This window comes from Eulemur rufifrons, chromosome 2 (assembly GCF_041146395.1).
Source record: "Eulemur rufifrons isolate Redbay chromosome 2, OSU_ERuf_1, whole genome shotgun sequence".
Taxonomy (NCBI): Eukaryota; Metazoa; Chordata; class Mammalia; order Primates; family Lemuridae; genus Eulemur; species Eulemur rufifrons.
This window is the reverse complement of record NC_090984.1, coordinates 5,543,783-5,556,494: the sequence shown is the minus strand read 5'-3', so window position 1 is coordinate 5,556,494 and position 12,712 is coordinate 5,543,783. Positions and strand designations below refer to the sequence as shown.

The window sequence follows — 12,712 nt, the reverse complement described above, 5'->3', positions numbered from 1 at the left end:
TAACAGAGAAGGGCCGGTGTTACGATGGAGGAAGTGGAAGCCTCAGCCTCCCTCAGAGCTCTGGAGACCCTCACCCCCATCTGTGCTGGCAGCATGGCGTGTTCACAGCCACCACACGTGGCACCAAGCGCTTTGCAGTCCGTGGCTCTGCTGTCCGAGGTGCCATGGTGCTTTCTGTAGCATTTGATCATTTGAAGCTCTGGGATTCTTGTGTCTTGGGAAAAGAAAGGGCCACCTCCGATCCCTACCTGTGTCTCTTGCTGCTGGTCAGACACCTAAGTTTGGCCTGAGGCTAAGGGGGAAACTGTCAGGGACGCTTCCTCCAGAGTGGGCTGAACCTGTGCCTGTCTCCGCCTCAGTTCTCAGTTGGGAACCAAACCTCATCTGCCTGCAGCTCTGTGGCTGATCCTCGGGGACTTTTTAATTCACACAAATGAAGTGGAGATGGGAATTGTGTGTCAACTTTTAATGAGCCTGCAGGGGTCACTGAAAATCCCACGGCTTGTTCACTAAGAAAACTTGGAATTGGCTTCCCGGGGACTGTTACGGCAGCGGAGTTTGCCAGGTTGTGCAGGCAGGCGTCCCACTGGGCCCTTTAATGCCAGCCAAGACTCTCGCCCTGTTCTCTGATGTGTCCTCCAGGAAGGATGCCCAGGGGCTTTGAGTGATGGGCACTGAGAGCTTTGGAGCAGGGCTGGAGGTGGTGGGTTCAGACAAATTCTGCTAATTGCCTGCTTTGCAGACCCCATGACATCACTGCGGTTGAATTCTCTGGGGGATTGTTGTTTTCTTCTTTAAACAGAGAGCAGCTCGTCACCAGTGTGAATTGTTTGTGTCTCTTTGGGTTCTTAAACACAGATTACTAAGCAAAGTAAGATTTGTAGAGGAGCCTGGCAGTTTCTCATGCAGCAATTGATAACTCACACAGTCCTCATGGGGGTTTTCCTCCCAAATATGAGAATCTTCAGTTATGACACACCATGGCCCTTGAACACTTGGTTTGTGCACCTGGCTGAGACAGAAGGATTGCTTGAGCCCAGGAGTTTGAGGTTGCTGTGAGCTATGATGACGACACTGCATTCTACCCGAGGCAAAAGAGCGAGACCCTGTCTCAGGGGGGAGGGGAAAAAAATAAGTCTTGGGTCACCTTGTTTACTGCTTACAGCAGCCTCTGGTATGGGTTCATTCTGAAAATGATGAAACTGTGGCTCAGCGAGTTTAAGGTTCTCACCCAAGGATGTGCATGTCGTAAGGGGCAGAATCAGGATTTGGACCAGCTCTGCCTGACCCCGGAGCCTGAGTCCTCACCACCACGGCACGAGGCTCCAGGAGACCCCAGTGTTCTAATGCTGTTCGCAGCTGGCTGTTTGTCTAGGGGGCACGTACATTAGCATTGAATCCTGCTCCAACTTCATCGGATTAAACACCGGGGTGACGCCAAGGCTGAAGATAAGGAGAGACACAGCTTCCCTCTGCGCCCCCTCCCATCCCCGCAGCCCTGCTCCTTCCCATCCCAACCCCAGCTCTGTGGGCGCCTTCATTTCTGAGATGGGAACTGGGGGTCCTGGCTCACTCCTAGTGCCCCAAACCCCACCAAGACATCCCCTCCCCGTTTGTCAGTACAATGCTGAGGAAAGTGACCACCAGAAACACGAACAGGGTCATTGTCAGGCAAAGAACTCCAGGGATTAAATGTTTGCTCCCATCATCCTGGGGAGAAAATAATTCAAGGGAGGTCAGGGGGCAGAGACGAGCCTCCCGCCTCCCCGCCCCAGGACACACCCTAAGCCCCCGGATTTCCTGTTTTACTCTCTGCCCAGCTGGGGGTGAATTTTCAGAGGCCGAGTCTCTTCCTGATGAGGGAGAAGACATCAACACGTCCACCTCTCCTGCCCCTGCCTGGACTCTGGGTTATGAGTTAAAGCACGATTTATGCAGAGGATTTACAATGCCTGACACACCCGGCCGAGGCTTCTGCACAGAGAACTGTTGGGAGTGGAGGCTGTCGGGGTCAGAGGAGGAGATAAGCCCACACTCCAGCTTATCGGGGTGGGTTAAAGATCCCCTTTGCCCAACTCTGATCTATCTGACCCACTTTGACACTTTCTCCCCATCATGACTCAGTACTTAGTATAGTCCCATGTCTGACCCTTCCCCCACTTCCTCCCCTGAACCTGCCAGTCCATAAAACTGCATGAGCCTTTTGTTGAGGGATTCCACCACGCTGAGACAACCCCACATTTGTGTGATCCACCTGACCCCCAAATGCCAAGGGGAACATGGACAGGGGGGAGCCGGTGCTCTCTCTGGTGTAGCCTCATGCTTGTACTGTCTCGGCAACTGTTGAAAGTCTTGACCGTTACTTTAATTTGGGCATGTTATCCTAATTGTCTACGTCACTCTTGACAGATAGCTCTCTCTCCTGCTCAGATGAGCTTGTGACAAATAGAAATGAGCAACTTCTTGGGCTGTCTTCTCTTCTCTTCCGTTGCATCTATAACTTGTGGATCAGTTCTGTTTCATCTGGTTCTTTCTCTTTCACGCTCTTAGGAAAACGAGGGCGAATATGGGTTGCCCTGTTAGTGAGTGAGTGAGTGACCGTGTTGATTATTGTTGCATCTGTTCTCTTTGTGTTCGTGTCACTCCCCATCAGGGCTCTTGGTAGGTGGGTGGATCGTGATGCTATCAACAGTCTCGGGTGGTAGGAGCGGGGCAGGCAGGCTAACGAGCCCTTCCCAGTTGCTGAGTTTAGGAAGACCTTGCTAGAGGAGACTGAGGCTCTAGTGAGTTTCCTTCAGTGTCCTGTAATTGTTTCTCTTTCTCGCTATTCACTGTGGAGATCTGGAGTCAGGGGAGAGGAGTCTCTATCAGACTCCAGTAGCATGAGATGCGCCACCTGTAGCTCTCCAGAAAGACAGGGAGAGGGAGAGAGATAGGAAGACGGAGAGGGAGAGGGGGAGAGGCCAGGGGGGGTGGGGGGCACCTGCGGTCCAGAATCAGGGACCTGCCTCTAGTGTTTACTCCCTGACTCAGAGCCTCAGTCTTGCCCCTTAAATCCATCCTTAAGTTAGTCCTCCTGCTCAAACACCTCCCTTGGCTCCCTATGGAGAAAGTTGACACTTGGGCTCTCAGAGAACCCAGGATCTGCTGAGGGCCTGTGTTCAGCCAGAGAGGCAGTCAGGACTTTGGGCTTAGAAACACCAGCCCCACCTCCACCCACCCACGCACACGGCCCTGGATCCCCAGAGTCCCTAAGTGGCCCTGATGGCTCTGGGTGAGGCTCAGGCACAGGTGACAGCAGCTTTATTCCTGGGAGTCTGCAAAGGCAGATGGGAGGGTCAGAGTGGGTCTTAAGCCTGCAGTGCTGAGTCACTGCTGGCCCGTGCTTAGTGGCTCCACCCGCAGCCAGAGGCCACACTCAGCTCTCAGGATCAGCTCTGGCTTCCTGAGCGGCTCCCAGCAGCGTGAGCGCCAGGACCACCTTCATCTCAGTCATGGCGAAGTTCTGCCTGATGCAGTTCCTACGGGTGGAGGTGGGGACTCTTGACTGCACCCAGGACCCCCATCTGGGTCCTATTGCGCCTGGAACCTGGCCCAGGACACCCACCATCACCCCAATCAGCCTGAAGGGCAGAAGGGGGTATAACCATTCCCGGAACCCCCACGTGGGCTTGCATGTGCCCTGACCCTGGTCCACATTCCAGCCCCCAACTCACAACAGCAGATGGGGAGGGGGTTCTGAGCACATCGCGGTCCCCTTTTGGACCTACACAACCCGGTTCTGTGGACCTTTGTCCACAACCTCAGAGCAGGGGCGGGAAGGAGGGCTGGAACTCTGACCATCTACAGTTTACCCCTTTTGCCGACTGTCATGCCCAGACTCCCACACCCATCACCCCATCCCCACCTCACACACCCACTGCCCTCACCTGGGCCCTGCAGAGAAGGGAACGAAAGCCAGAGGTGACCACTGCTTGACGTTTTCCGGGTCGAAGCAGGAGGGGTCATACACCTGGGGGCGAGAGGGAGACAGGCTTGCTGGGTGGGTCTCCCAGGACAGCCAGCCTTGGAGAGACAGATGAGAGTGTCTGGTAGTGGGGGAGAGAGGAGATCCGGGATTTCCCTGTCAAAGCCCTTCCCTCTGTAGGACCCTAGAATGGTACAATAGGGAGTCAGTCAGCACCTCAGGGTCCAGCCACACAGCTGGGTTGTGATGGGTCCCGAAAATACTGATGAGGCAGATGACACCTGGACGAGAGGAGGGAGCAGTCAGGACAAGGCCCCACTGCCTGATGGGCCCCTCTTCCTGTCCTGGTTCCTCCTCCCCCTGCCATTGTGGGCACCTTTGGGGATGACTCGGCCATCTGGGAGCACAATGTCCTGGGTGCAGCGGCAGGAGATGACAGTGACTGGAGGATGTAGCCGCAGACTCTCCTTAATGCACATGGTCAGGAAGGGCAGCTGGGCCAGGTCGTCCCTGTGGAAACACCCGCCCCCCACCAACCATTAATCAGGGAGCAAGGAGAGAAACAGAATCCTCCAGCCACTGTGTTTCCAACTGAGAACTTTTCTCCCTATAACAGAGTAAGCTCCACAGGAATCAAATATCTGAGAATTAAAAAGCAGGAAAGGCCGGGCGCGGTGGCTCACGCCTGTAATCCTAGCTCTCTGGGAGGCCGAGGTGGGCGGATCGTTTGAGCTCAGGAGTTCGAGACCAGCCTGAGCAAGAGCGAGACCCCATCTCTACTAAAAATAGAAAGAAATTATATGGACAACTAAAATATATATATACAAAAAATTAGCCGGGCATGGTGGCGCATGCCTGTAGTCCCAGCTACTCGGGAGGCTGAGGCAGGAGGATCGCTTAAGCCCAGGAGTTTGAGGTTGCTGTGAGCTGGGCTGACGCCACGGCACTCACTCTAGCCTGGGCAACAGAGTGAGACTCTGTCTCAAAAAAAAAAAAAAAAAAGCAGGAAAAATTAGAAGAGCAGAGAATTAGAAAATGTTTACCAATATTTAGGCAGGTAGTTCTAAAGGACATTTCTCTTGAAAATACAGCAATCAAAAGCCAAATGTAAAAAGTTAACAACTTTACATAAAAATAAAGAAAATACACTGTAAGAAAGAAAATACACGGATCCAATATTTTACTCTTATGTATCACTGTACTTGAGATACTAGCAAATGCAATTAGATAAGAATAAAAGGAGAGTAATGCAATTTGAAATGTAGGGGTAAATGTATCATTTAGGCAGATACTGATATGATGCTTAGAAAACAAGTGATTCCATCGGGCAAATCTTATAAACATTGGAGATCCAGTAAGGGAGCTCAATTCTTTTCCCTAATCTTTCTCCTTTTTGTGTGGCTATTTAAAATATCAATACCTGAAACATTTAACTGTTTTAAAATTTGTAAGCTATAAAATATTGCCCACTTCTATGGCTCAAACCACCCATTTCCCACATACACAAAACACAGGTTGCATAGGTTGTTTTTAATACATTCTTCCATAGCTACATTCAATCATTAGAAAAACATATAGTAGCACACTACATACCATATGCACTGTTCTGTGTCATTTATCAATCTATTCTTGTATATCTCCTGGGACTTGTGTCAAAATGGGATTCTCCCTACTCTGTAGCCATAAAATAATTTTCACATAGTTTAGATCTCTTAGGATTCCTTGTTTTATACATTACAAATACTTGATTTATGTGGACATTATCTTGTCATAAAACAGCAGAAGAAGGTTGAAATGACTTTTTTCCAGGCAGTTCCCAGTTGTCCCAAGAGCTTTTATTAAATGATCTATAACTGATAGACTAAATGATCCTATTGATGTGAGACACCATATGTAGCATTTACTATGTTCATTGGGTACAAAATTTGTATGCATAAATCATTAGTTTTTATGTAGAAATGACAAACATCTGGGAAAGATAATAAAAGAAAAGATGTTAATAATAATGATGGTGATGTAAAATACTTGGATTAAACTTAGCAAGAAACACGAAGTCTCTATATTCCAAATGAACTTATAAAGTTCACTCAAGCCAAATAGAAGATATATTTCTCCATAGCAATGAAAGTATCTAGGGGTTAATTTAATGAAACATGCATAAGATCTCTAAGCAAATATTTTAAACTCTGTTAAAAGACTAAAGATTATTTGACTAGATGGATATCAATTTTACACTCTCGGAGGGCATGTGTCAATATTATGAAGTAACCCATTTTCCATAAATATCAATCAGATATTCAAATCAACCAATAGGATATATTCACTTTGAATTAAAACCCACTTGATTTGGGGGCAACTGATAAACTTACTCTAAAACTTTTCTGGATGAATAAAACATTATGAAGAGCTAGGCCAATATGAAAATAAAATATTAAAGAGGGAGGAGTCACTCTACCATAGTCTAAGACCCATTACAAAGTCAGAGTCATAAAACTAGTGTGGCACTTCTGCAAACACAGAAAAGCAGACCCATGGACAGAACAGAGGGCTCAGACACAGACACACGAATAAGTGAAAACTTCACGTTCGGTAAAGGAAGCCCCACAAAACCCTGGGAAATGGATCGATAGTGTGACTGTAAAAGAAAATTTGGACAAATTTGACCTTGCAAAAATTAATCAAAAGTACCCCCACTCAAAGTTAAAAGGCAAAGTTTTGCAATACAAAACAGAAAAAAAAAGATTAATTTTAATACACATTCTTAAAAGTAAATATTTTTCAATGATCCAAAGAAAAAGAGTAAAAAAGAAATGACAACCACACCTATAAAAATGACTTACCAACATGTGCAGAAGATGTTCAATCTCACTCTTATTTAAAGAAATGTTCATTAAAAGAAGAAATACGAAAATTGACAAAGATTTAAATTCGATAATACAATAAGGCTATCGGTAAAATTATGGGAAAGCTGATAACTTTAAACTCAGCTAATAGGAAGAGATCTGTAATTATAAGCAAAATTGCACAACACAAATCGTCTTTAATTCAGCAATTGCGTTTCTGGGAATTTGTCCTGCAGAGGTGCTCCCACATGTAAGCAATGGTCACTGTACAGGCACGCTGACTGCACCACGTTTAACTTAGCAAAAGTCTGAAACAACCCAAACATACATCAATGGGAAGATGTTTAGATAAATCATGGTACATCCACACAACAGGCTACTACACAAAAGGAGGAAATAAGGATCACTAGTCCTATCACAGACTGCAGCTTGGAAGTTAAATCAGTACAGAGACCCTGTAAGGCAATTCAGCAACATCTATCATAAATGGAAATGTTTAATTAAGTGCCTTTGACGTAAAATAGAGTGACCTGAATATGGAATGTTATGCAGCACTCAGAAAGAGCTGTAATACACCCTGCTGAGTTAAAGGAACAAGTTACAAAATGTGTGTGTGTGTGTGTGTGTGTGTGTGCATGTGTGTATAATACCAAAGGACAAAATGTATGTGGAGATATAGATAGATAGATGGACAGATGATAGATAGATAGCAAATCCCTAGCTCTAGAGACCCCTCAGGAGAAAGGAGGAGGATTAAGTTGGGTGGGAAGAATGTCAAGGATAACCCTAGTCTTCTCTGTAATGTCCCATTTAGTGCAAGAAGAATGTGTTCTTATCATTGTTTCTCCAATTGAACACTCATTTTCCCTGTGCTATATACACACAATGAAATACTAATCAGCCTTAAGAAAGAAGGAAATTCTGTAATTTGCAATAGAATTTAGACACTATGCTAAGTAAAATAAGCCAGGCACAAAAAGATCTCACATATCTGATGCATCTAAAATAGTCAAACTCGTAGAAGTACAATCACATATTGTCATTAATTTTCTCAGCAGTCCAGATATTTTTGTCCCCAAAGCTTGCAACCTTTCCCCTGCTAGCCAAGCTGTATACCAAGCCCTGCTTGTGGTCTCTGCTCACATTTCCACTGAGCAACAGTAGCAAAATCAGCTAAAGAAAACAGCTTCCCCCTTCCCCACCTGGCAGCAGAGCCAATGATAACAGGCTCAGGAACAGGCCATGAGGACCTGCACTCACCATTCAATCTCATCAGGCTCGCAGTCCCTCAGCAGCTCTCGCACCTCCTGCCGGCAGCGCTCCTGGTGTTCCGGGTGCCTCGCAAGGTGGTACAGGACCCAGGAGAGACCACTGGCCGTGGTGTCATGGCCTGAGGGGCAGCCAGGCAGGCTTGAGTTTCTGGGCTGCTTCAGCACCAGGGTATGGACAGCGCCCTACATTGAGGCTCTCAGGGAAGCTGGGAGGAGGGAGAAGATGGGCAGAATGGAGTGATCCAGGGTCCACCCACCGCATCCCTGGGATGGAGAGACCCCTGTCCCCACTGTAGTCCCACACCGGGACCCTCACCCTCAAACATGAAGGTGTCAGCTTCCGCTCTTATGTCCTCATCTGACAACTGCTTCCCATCTTCATCCTGGACAAAGAAGACAAGATCCCCCAAATCACACTAGCATGTACGGCTCCTGAGTCTAACCTGAGACAATCTCAAAGATTCATCCTCCTTCCAGAAGCCCAAGCCCACCCAGCACTCTTAGACCTCTCCTGGTCACCATTGCCAGAGCCCTCGTCCCACAGGCTTCCTCCCTGGCTTCCTGGCCTCCTCTTTTGTTCCTGGTGGGAGGAATCAATGACCCATGAATATGTTTATGCTGCTGCCTGATGAGAGATTTCTAAGGAAAAAGTTCCTGGCAGCCTGGGTTACAGGATGATGAAATGGCCATTTGCCTTGGAAGTCAGAGATTAAGTACTGCTCCAAAGATACTTGCTCACATTCTAGATAATAAATCCAGAGAATCTTATCTTCCTTGGAAACATTTGAGTTGTAAACCTATATATACACTTTGGCATCTCACTGGAGACGATTTTTGTTATGCTTCAGAGAATTAAGAAAAGTTATTTTTCTCTCTCTTTCTCGCCTTCTCTCTCTCTCTCTCTCTCTCTCTCTCTGTCAGAAGAGGGAATGTGCCAGGTGCCCTATATAAGTTCCAAGACTCATAACACAGGGACCCTGTCCTGTGGTGCAAAATCTGCTGCACATACAGATGGAAGCATTGCATCACCTTCGGAGGCATTTGGGATTGGGGAGCCAGTGCTGCAATCCAGCTCTGGCTGCTATTATTGCCATGAGTAAGAAATGGGCTTCTCTGATCCAGGGGTTGCATCTGTCAGAATAGATACAGATATAGACCGTGCATAGACATCCGAATAGAAACAAAGACCTGGGCAAAGACACAGACAAGGACATAGAAATATGCACATGCATACACATAGACAAAGATAGACATAGATGAAAACAGGGCATCAACATGGTCATAGACACAGACACAAAGCCATAGACGTAGACACAGACACATTCACATACACTGAGACACAAACACATAGACAAGACATACACATAGTTAAATATAGATGTAGATGTTGGTATACAGATAAAAACGTTGCAGACTAACTTCTTAACTTGTAAATAGAGTAACATCTCAGACTCTTCACAGTTTCAGACTTAGCAGTAAGTCTCTGTTTCTCGCATTCCAAAGAGTCATCTCCAAAACCTATCTCAACGTGTCCCTCCCATTTGCAAAATAAATTCCATGACTCCCCTGTGCCCTCTGGATCAAGTCAACATTCTTCAATCTAAATAAATTTTAATTCTTTCCTCATTTGTTTGTTTGTTTTTTATAGACGAGGTCTTGCAGTGATGTCAGGCCGGAGTGAAGAAGCTACTCATAGGCGAGATCATAGCACACAACAGCCTGGAACTCCTGCGCTCAGCAATCATCCTCCTCAGCCTCCCAAGGAACTGAGACAACAGACGTGCACCACGGCACCATGCATCATTCTAGCACTTCAGCTGAGATCCCAGGAAGCCCACCTTGCTCAGCAGGAGCACATCAATGAAGTCCAAAGTCTTGCTCTTGGCTTCGGCCTTGAGGAGGTCTTCAGTATCCTGATTGGGGAGGGTTCGGTGTCGCTCCTGGATGACTGCATCTGTGAAGTCGTGCACCAGGCGGCAGGCCTTGAGGAAGCAGTGCCCGTTGGTGGTGAGTTAGTACAGGAAGTCTATGTGCTGTTGGATGTGCTGGTGCCTTTTTGCCAGAAGGGCAGTAAGCTCCAAGATGGCAGCAATGTATTCACTGGGCTTCCTGCAGGATGAGGGAATAAGGGAGGAAACAATGTAACCCACTTGAAGGACCAAGAGCACCTCCCAACAGCACCCAGGATCTACCTCCCATCAGCAAACTGAGGCTCCAGAAACAGGTGGCCCCACAGATACACAGGGGATCAGCCGTGAGACTCAAAGCCATTAATACAAACCCTCTTCTCTGCCTGCATCTACCTCTGGGAGCTGTCCACATGCTACTAGGTTCCCAGAGCATAGCTTGGACATCATGCCCCTCTTGTCCTCTGTCTTCTACTCAGTATCCAGTCCTGCACCTTCTCCTTCCTGAAACTGTCTACACAGCTCAGACCTCATCCTCTTCCAACTGGTGCATGGCCCAGACCCCACCCTACACTCTTGCATCCAAAGTCAGATCCATCTAGTGTCCACATGACAGTCAGTTCTCCACAGAGCTCAGCTCTGACCGTGCCCATCAACAGCTCAAACACCTTCAATGGCTCCCTGGGAACCTCATGAAAAAGTTCGTACCACTTTGCCTTGGTTTTCAATGTCCTTGAGATCTAGCCCCTGTCTACCTCTACAGCCTCTTTTCTGTTGTCTACTGCACATGCTCTGTTCATCCTAGGCTCCTTTCCTTTACTCAAACAGTTCCAAATACCTGGAAAGACCATGCTTTCTCTCTCCCTTTTTCCATCCTTCCAAGCAGAGCTATGACACTCTTCAGAGAAGGCTATTCTGGTTGCCCTGGTCTGTCCTCTTACCCCCACCTATACCCTTGGGTCCATGGCCAAGTTCCCACGCCCTGAGCAAGGAAGGACTCACTCCTGACAATGGCTGTCAAAGCTGAAGACGCATTTCTGCAGACTGTCCAAGGTCATGAGGCTGATGTGCTCAAACATGTCCAGGCAGGTGCTGCCCTCCAAGGCCAGGTGCTGCCACTTGGCCTGGACAGAGAAGGGGACAGAGCTGGGGTGGGAACCTGACTCCCTTGAGCCCTTCTCCAAACCTAACCACTGAGATGGACTCCCCCACAACCAACATCTTGTCCTCGGCCCCAGGAACCCATCTCCAGGAGAACAGGGTTTAGGGGGAGGGGGAGCAGAAGCTGTTATTACTTGGAGATGAGGACACAAGGCTGGCATTCAGGAGACCTGAGTTCAAGTTCCAGCTCTGCCTCCTATGCTCTGAGTGTCCTTGGTCAAGTCCTTGCCCTCCCCTAGGTCCCATCTGCCAAATCTTCAGTAACAGTTAAGTTGACCTGCTTTGGTGCCAAACAAAACAGGTTAGCACCCCTGCTCCACCACTTCCAGATCACTTACTGGCTGCGTAGACTTGGGCAACTCCGCAATATCTCTGGCCCTCCGTTTTATCATCGAGAATGGGGCAAAAATAATCTCTCCTTCCCAGAGCTATTAAAATTAAATTACAAAATATACACTCATATCATGGAATTGGTGCATGGCATTGTTTCTGGACTAGGGAGAGTACACAATAAATGTTATATATTCTTGGCTCTGTTGTTACAATTGGATACAAAAATATCCCTATGTTGGCAGAGGCAGTCCTCCATGGGCCCTGAGCTTCCTTGCTGGGCATGCCAAGGAGGCAAAGCCCTCATGTTCATAACCTGGGTCACTTCTCAGACTTGTGTTTGCAGAGAACAACCTTGAGGGATAAGGTAATGACTGCCCCTGGACACATGTCACGCTTCTGTCTGCTTGCTGTGAGGCAGATTCCCTAAGCCTAATGCTCCTCCCATGTAATGCAATAGACTACTTGAGCAAGCATCTATAGAATCCCACCTGTGTCACCTCCATGGGATTTGGGTGGCTTGGAGAAAGGATGCAAATGAACAAGAAGCATATACTGCTTGCAGGGCCAAGAGTAATAAACTGCCCTTTGTCTCTGACCCTGGAGTCTCTTGTCTTCTGGCAGAATCCATGAAACAGTAACAAGTTAATTTATCACCTTGCACATAAAAAAAAAAAACAAAAAAACAAAAAAACAAAAAAACCCCCACTGCACTTCACTAAACCCTTATTCCCAATTCTTCACTTCTCCCCATAGCTAAACTCTTCACAATGTTATTTTTCAGCAACTTCCATTAAGACATGGAGCCTATTTTACCCTTCTTTGATTTTGTGCTGGACTTTTGGCTTTCTATGGCCAAATACAATGTAGACAAAATGATTAGGTAGTAACAGTAAAATACCTAAGACTCAAGAAATATTGCACCCTCCTCTCACTTGGAACCCTGTCTCTGCCATGCAAACAACGATGGGATTCCTTCCTGAGGGAGAAATCAAATTCAGGGCAGTCCAGTTGTCCCGGTTAAGAACATCCTAGATCAGCCTGAAGATATCCAAGCCCAACACATGTGAGAGACTGAGCCAGGGTCAGGTGACCTACTTCTGATAATGGAACCAAAACGTCAGTGTCTATGGGGACTGCAGGCCATACCTGAAGGTCACCTTCTACCAGAGATGTCTAACCACACCCATATCTTACATGAACACATGGGCATCTATTGCTGTAAATAAGAAG

At 47.3% G+C, this 12,712-nt stretch overlaps 1 pseudogene; it reads right to left on the bottom strand.

Moving 5' to 3' along the window:
* Positions 1-3,369: 3,369 nt before the first annotated feature.
* Positions 3,370-11,541, bottom strand: LOC138388246 (cytochrome P450 4F2-like; annotated as a pseudogene).
* Between the last annotated feature and the right edge of the window lie 1,171 nt (positions 11,542-12,712).